The sequence below is a fragment of the Narcine bancroftii genome, chromosome 4, assembly GCF_036971445.1.
Source record: "Narcine bancroftii isolate sNarBan1 chromosome 4, sNarBan1.hap1, whole genome shotgun sequence".
NCBI classification, from domain to species: Eukaryota; Metazoa; Chordata; class Chondrichthyes; order Torpediniformes; family Narcinidae; genus Narcine; species Narcine bancroftii.
This window is the reverse complement of record NC_091472.1, coordinates 270,201,031-270,209,278: the sequence shown is the minus strand read 5'-3', so window position 1 is coordinate 270,209,278 and position 8,248 is coordinate 270,201,031.

Below are 8,248 nucleotides of genomic sequence, written 5' to 3'. Positions count from 1 at the left end.
TTCACCCCCCTCACCCCCTTGCTTCCTCCATTACCTCTCCTTTGCCTGTCTCATTTCACACAGGCATGACCAATTCCACCTTGACCCTTATCACATCCAATTAACACCTTTTGTTACTTTGGATTCCTTCCGCAAATTGTTTGAATTCTGAGGCTTTCTATTAGATCCAGCTTCTGCATTTTCTGATTTTTCCTTGAAGAAGGGCTCAGGCCTGAAATATCAACAATATATTTCAAAAAAAAGATCCTAGATGCTGAATAAACCAGCTGAGCTCCTCCAGCATTTCAGTGTTTTTACTACAATCGCAGCATCTGCAGCTTACTGGATTTCTCTAAATGAACAGTATGTTGGCCACACTATTTTTTTAAACCAAGATACCTTTCAATATTCACAGCTATTTCTGCCGATCAGACAAAACTATCAGAACAGAATTTATTGTCATGAACATGTCATGAAATTTTATTGTTCTGTGGCAAAATTACTATAAATTACATTTTTTTTTAAATAGTGCAAAAGAAGAGAAAGTGAGATTATAGCCTTTTTACTCTGAAAAGCCGCATTATTGCTGGCTGTATCCATGACCCATCTCTGGAAGCGGGCTTGCTTGTTTACACAGAACATTGAGTCCTTTTACGCAACAAGCCAGCTTCCTGAAGCAAAAACAGAGGGATGTGTAGAACAGCCCCATTCCACCTTTGACACTTTGGTGGATTAAAACCAGGTAAATTCAGACCCCTAATCTGACATGGCTGGGTAAAGCACTCGAAAGGCAGGTAATGCCCAGCTTTAATTGTCTGTGTAAAAGGGGTAAGTGTCTGTGGTTCATTCTCCATTCAGAAATAGGATGGCAGAGGGGAAGAAGCTGTTTTTGTTCCATTTGGATGTTCAGCTTCAGGCTCTAGTAGCTCCTTCAGTTGGTAGAGTGGCAAGAGGGCATGGCCTGGTGAGGGACCTTGAGGAGAGAGGCTGCTTTCTTAAGCCATTGCCTCTTATAGATGTCCTTGAGGGAGTGAAGACTGTCTATTTTTTTCCTGTCCTGTGCATTGCCTCTTCCATACAAGACAGTGATACAACCAATCAGAATGCTCTCCACAGTACACTTGTAGAAATTTTCAAAAGTCTTGGGTGAATACCATATCTCCTCAAAACTCCTCATGAAGTAGAGCTGCAGCGATCCTTGTCCGTGATTACATTGGCATGGAGGCCTCAGGATAGGTCTTCAGAGACGTTGCCACCTAGGAATTTGAAGTTCTTAACCCTTTCCACTGCTGACCCCTCCATGAGGACTTGTTTGTTTTCTCCTGATTTCCCCCTCCTGAAGTCAACAACCATTTCCTTAATTTTACTAACTTTGAGTGCAAGATTATTATTGTGACACCATTCAATTACCTAATCTATCTCGCTCCTGTACACTTCCTGTTGCCGTCTGTGATTCTGTCATTGGCAAATTTGTAGTTGGCATTTGAATTGTGCCGAGCCACACAGTAATGGGTTCAGAGCAACTAGATCAGCGGGCTAAGCATGCATCCTCGAGGTGGGCCAGTGTTGATTGTCAGTGAGGAGGAGACGTTTTTCTGATTAGTACTGTCAGTGGTCTTCCAATGAAGATGTCAAGGATCTAACTGAGCTGTATATAAAATAGCAAGAGACTATGCAGAAAAAAGATCTATTTAATTCTAAACTGAGATGGGAAAGATATTTAAATATAAAATTCCAAGAAGTATGGTCAAAACTATGATATGAAAGTATAACTAACACAATTAATGTCAGATATCAAATAGTGCAATTTAATTTTATACGCCACATAAATTACATGGACTTGATACAAATTGCTCAATATTTTAGATGTAATAAAGAGGTAGGAGCTTTCTTACATGCAGAATGGCAATGTGAAAAAGTAGAAAATTTTAGGAAGATATGAGTATTTTAATGGGACAAATTATAAAGATACAAGTTCTGAAAGATCCATAAATATTTTTGTTAGGTGATACTCATAATTTGAAGTTAGATATTTATCAGAGGAAGTTCTTTAGCGTAACAATAGCAGAAGCAAAGAAATGTATGGTGGTAACTTGGAAATTGGACAATAATGTGGGGTTGAATAGATGACAAATGGAATTACAATATTGTATACAGTTAGAGAAAATAACGTATAATTTACAGAATCAACAAGAAACATTTTATAAGATTTGGAAACCTTATATGGATTTTATTGGCCCGCTGCTCCCACTCCAACTCACCCTAGTTAATTTAGAGTTTTAAGATTATATTTGTAAATTTGAAATTGAATTAATTAATGAATGATATATGATAAATTCAGGTAGGCATTTTTCCTTTTATTTCCTACTTTTCTGGGGAAGGAGGGGGAGGGTGCAGGGGACAAAATATAAAATTATGGGATTTTTGTATAATTTTATTACTCTGTATGATAATGGACATGCATGTTATATTTGTCATTGAGGCAAATGAAAAATAAAACTTTCAAAAAAAAAAGATCCAACTGATCAGCAGTTCAATGAAAAGTAGCCTGATGTATGTGTTGCTGTTGTCTAGGTGATGCAGGGCTGAATGGAGAACCAGAGAGATTGCATCTACTGTGGAGCAATTGTGGTGGTAGGCTCATTGCAGTGGGTCCAGATCTTTACTTAGGTGCAAGTTAATTCTGCCATAACCAACCGCTCATTGCATTATTTGCACCCTAATACTTTATGTGTTCGAAAAAGAACACATTTTCCAATTAACTTTCAGTTGAAGTAGGCCAAACACAGTGTAAATTATTCATGTTCCAAGTATTTAGCACATTACAAAAGCAATGTGTAGCTCAAAAAGCCAAACAGTTCTGCTTGTATGATGGAGCAATCATAGTCAATCAATGAGATAGACACAATATCCAGGTCAAAGAAAAGGCAAAAGAGAACTAAAATTCCAATGGGCTGGGAGAGATCATTTTTTTTAAAAAAAGCAATGTAATTTTCTTGCTGCTAGAGTGCTGTCACAGTTTGGTACAGATTTTTTGATAAATCTTTAAACAAATAATGTTTGGCATTTCTCGTTATTTTGGCATGTCTGTCTGGAAAGTCAAGATTCAAGATTCCTTTATTGCCATGCAATAAAACAGGTGTAATATTAACAAAATTTGCTTTAGCCAGCCATAAGGTAGACAGATTCCCCATCAGCAGAAATTGTCAGAAGCCTCTTACGGTCAGAGAAAGAGAAGCAAAAGAGAGATTCCCCAGAGTCACTGAGTGGCTGAGGATTCACCCCCACTGCTCCCACAGCCTTCACACCAACATAGACTCCAGTCCAAATCATTGAGAACCTGAAGCTCAAAATGATCAGGAAGACTTCTGCACCCTTGGCACTATATTGCATCCCACTTCCAATATGTGGTACCCCTTCAGCCAGCCTCAAGCCAGTCTCCAACAGTCTGCAGCCTGGTGCGAGTCCCAACCACAGTAACCAGTAGCCCACAGCCTGCATGGGTTCCTCGCCTGTATAATTCAATATGATGTAAAAATGCATGAACACTACTTCCTAGCTCCACATTCAAGTAGATTTTAGATATCAGCTTTGCTGGATATCTCCTGGGTCAATGTTTTTATGGAGCACTGTTCAACTGCATGCCATCTACAAACTGGAGTTATTTTTATTGAATCATGCAAGGGCAAAAAAATTTGAATATCCAAATGCACAAAGTCCAAATGAATGGGTGCAAAGGTATCCAAAATATAGATAAGTGGAATTTTTAGAATTAATCTCATTAAATTCAGAACACATTGGACCTGGAGGAGGGATGTAGGTTGATGGGATGTCACGTTATTCAGAACTTTGATCTATGGACTGTGCATCACTCTCAGGAACGTTAAGTTAGCTAGAATGATTTTATATCTAAAAGAGTTAAACATAGAACTTAATCCTGCGCAACAGGTGACAGGCCCATCAGTCCACATCTTTGCACCAAACATGATATCTAAATTAAACTAAAACTCTGATGCCTGCACATAATACACATCCCTCTATTCCCTCCATATTTATGTGTCTATCTTCTTCTTTCTTTGGCTTGGCTTTACAGACGAAGATTTATGGAGGAGTAAATGTCCACGTCAGCTGCAGGCTCGTTTGTGGCTGACAAGTCCGATGCGGGACAGGCAGACATGGTTGCAGCGGTTGCAGGGGAAAATTGGTTGGTTGGGGTTGGGTGTTGGGTTTTTCCTCCTTTGTCTTTTGTCAGTGAGGTGGGCTCTGCGGTCTTCTTCAAAAGAGGTTGCTGCCCGCCGAACTGTGAGGCGCCAAGATGCACGGTTGGAGGCGATATCAGCCCACTGGCGGTGGTCAATGTGGCAGGCACCAAGAGATTTCTTTAGGCAGTCCTTGTACCTCTTCTTTGGTGCACCTCTGTCATGGTGGCCAGTGGAGAGCTCGCCATAGAACACGATCTTGGGAAGGCGATGGTCCTCCATTCTGGAGACGTGACCTACCCAGCGCAGTTGGATCTTCAGCAGCGTGGATTCTATGCTGTCGGCCTCTGCCATCTTGAGTACTTCGATGTTAGGGATGAAGTCGCTCCAATGAATGTTGAGGATGGAGCGGAGAAAAAGCTGGTGGAAGCTTTCTAGGAGCCGTAGGTGATGTCGGTAGAGGACCCATGATTCGGAGCCGAACAGGAGTGTGGGTATGACAACAGCTCTGTATACGCTAATCTTTGTGAGGTTTTTCAGTTGGTTATTTTCCCAGACTCTTTTGTGTAGTCTTCCAAAGGCGCTATTTGCCTTGGCGAGTCTGTTGTCTATCTCGTTGTCGATCTTTGCATCCGATGAAATGGTGCAGCCGAGATAGGTAAACTAGTTGATCGTTTTGAGTTTTGTGTGCCCGATGGAGATGTGGGGGGGCTGGTAGTCATGGTGGGGAGCTGGCTGATGGAGGACCTCAGTTTTCTTCAGGGTGACTTCCAGGCCAAACATTTTGGCAGTTTCCGCAAAACAGGACGTCATGCGCTGAAGAGCTGGCTCTGAATGGGCAACTAAAGTGGCATCGTCTGCAAAGAGTAGTTCACAGACAAGTTGTCTATCTAGTCACTTCTTGAATGCTACAATCATATTTGCTTTTATTATTATTCCTGGAAACCTATTGCAGGCACCTACTACTTTCTGTGCCTCTCATAATATTGAAAACCTCTATCACCAACCCTTGTTTGTCCAACCTCTCCCCATAGCTCATACCCTCCAATCCACTTCTCCACACATCATTTCTGTAGCAAAGTGACCAGAAATGCACACTATATTCCAAGAGTGGCCTAACCAAAGATTTACAGATGGGTCTCTACATATGTCTGAGCTTCATTCTGACTGACCGTTCGGGATGTGTTACTCCAGGCCGACACGTTTTTAAACTGAATCCATGGCACTTCATCCATGGCCCAGCCCGCTTGGCATTGGAAGGACAGTTGTCCACCATTACCACACCTGGCCTGTGCTCACCCCCCACCCTCCAGAACACCAGGTCCATCATCACCTTCATGTCCCAAAAATAAAACACATTTGCCTGCAGCAGAGTCTCAGCACCCTCCTGGCTGGTGCCTGCCACCATGTTGGTCCATCAAAATAAACAGCCCCTGGATCCCCAGGACCTGATGCATAATTTTTATATTTACTTTATGGCAATGTGCCAAGCAGTGGATATTGGCTGTGTTGAGCGAGAAGTGTGAAAGAAACGAGTCAACTCCTGCGATGTCTCAGTACAAACTCCTTTACTCAAAACCAAAAACCCGTGATTCCAATACCCGTACCCTTCCCCTTTAACCTCCACATCTGGCGGGGCAGAAGTATGTGGGTTTCCCGTGCAAGGCAACACCCTCCCCTTTCTAAAACCCCACTAGATGCCAGTGGTAGTTTTCTTGTCACTCTCTGGTAGGTGAGCCAGGCTATGTAGGTGCAATGCTACAACATATTTTTTCTTTACTTTTTTTAATTTATACAGTTTTTTTTTGGTCATATATACACATATATTCAACATGACTTCCATACATTTATGCTCAATATATGAGGTCAGATTGCACGAATTGAAGAATCTTGAGCTGAGAATGCTGAGGAATTATCTGATCAATGTTTTAAAATAATCATTAGGTTTGAATGATTAGAAATGGAGAATCAGTTTCCAGTTGGGAAATCCAAGTTTCAGGATTAATGAATGAATCGTTAATAATTATTGTATACCATATACTGATGGAAATTTTTATCAGCCTCGGGTGACTTCTGGTCTGGATTTTTCCAATAATCCTCTGTTTTCCACAAAATTTGCCTCATTCCAAATTTTATCATTAATGCCCAATCCTACTCAAATTCTTGCCCATAATATTAATGATCTATTAGCCCCAAATGACTCAAATAAATGTTCTAATCTTTGCGTGTCCTTTCCTTTCACTATCTCAGCAATATGCTTCAATGGCATTGATAACTCCAGCCTTTTCTGCCACCGTGCTTAAATCCTACTTCACTGCTTTCAGCTGCTTTGGTTCCATGCTGCTTAAAACAATTTAATTCTCCACCTTTAATAAAAATAAGACAGAGATGTTTGAATTAAGAGTTGGCCTTGAGATTTCACATTTGCTGGCTTCTGTCTCTGTTGCAATGATTTCTCCACTTAAAATCCATGACACCATGTTGTCTGTTTGAAGCTACCCCATCACACCAAGCCAATGCATTCATTCCACTATTTCACAACAAGTATTGACTGTTGACTCCTGATGGGGGCAAAGATCTGAAACACTACTGCTTTTTCTCATTTATGAAGTCTTCTTGCAGGAGATGCTGGCAAAGAACAGACAGGACCAGATTACAGATGGAGATCTGCCATTGATCAGGCAATTAGCCCAGCATGAGAAAAAGGTCACAGCATCTTTGGGAAATAACTCTTTTTAGCTGGTAGCAGATGGAGAAGTAGGGGTCCTGAACCCACAGTCTGTTCATGCTGGCTAGCTCATTATACTGAAAGCTCTAAAAATGGATATGCGGAACAGCAGGAAGAGATCTTGCCACTGAAACTGAAATATAAAATGATAAAAATAGCAATAAATAAGTGCAGACATTGCATGCAAGTGTTTAATTTGTCTCATTGAAGTGAAGCTGCAAATAAAGCTACTGTATAAGTTGTATCATTGCAGAAATTCCTATTCCTACATTATATCAGAAAATGGTGCCAAGCACCAACTACTACATTTTAATAGCAATGATTAATTCTTTCTATTTTTGTTCATGCATTTAACCTAATTTGCTTTTTTTCTGTGGTCATTTGCATTTCTTTCTGAATGGCCATGAAGTAGGAATCAAAGACCATAAATCAGAATAGATCGTGGCTGCTGCTTTCAATAAAATCAGCTGTGATGTCGGTAGGTTGCTATTCAGTGCAAAGTCCTGCAGAAGTTACAGCATTCTACCTCGGCCCTGGGGATATGCAGCTTTATCTTACAACTTGCTCAAGAAACATGAAGCTGCTGTTTACAAGAAATTGATGCCAATATTCCTGTCCCAAAGCCACTGAAGAAGTGGATTATCTTCTCAAGAATAGAATGGCTACAATTAAATCTTCATGTAAGCTAAGAAAGTATCAAATGCAAACAGTTTCTGGTATGACATACAATTAAATGGGTGACATATAATCTTAACATCAGCAGCTAATGGAAGTCAACATCGATTGGTTAAAATTGCTGTTCTTCTTTCCCTGGGAATTGAACATCCAGTATAATGCATATCAAATGTGATGATTACAATGTAATAAATTTAATGAGTGGTTCAGCTGAAATTATCAAGTTCAGGAATGATCTCAAAGACCAGAGCCAGAACACCATTCCTTCGTTCCATTTAAAACACAAAAGTGCTGGAGAAACTTAGCAAGCCAAGCAGCGTCCATTGGAAGGAAAGATATATAACCAACAATTTGGGCCTGAGCATTTTTTTCGAGGTATGAGCTAAAAATTGGCAGGTGCCTGAATAAAAAGGTGCAGGAGGAGGGCAGAAGGGACAGGGGGAAGAGCGCAGGGCAAATGCAAGAGGCAAGACGTGGAAATGGGTGAGAGGGCAAAAGACAATAAAGGCTGGGATATGATTGGAGTGGGGGGGGGAGGTGGTGGGGAATTTGGAATGGAAGACCTCATTTAATGAATGAGAAAAAGGAATAGGGTCCTTACAGGGGACAGGGTGTGAAGAGGAGTAGTTGAGGTAACTGTGGGAGTTGGTGGGCTTTTAGAAAACGT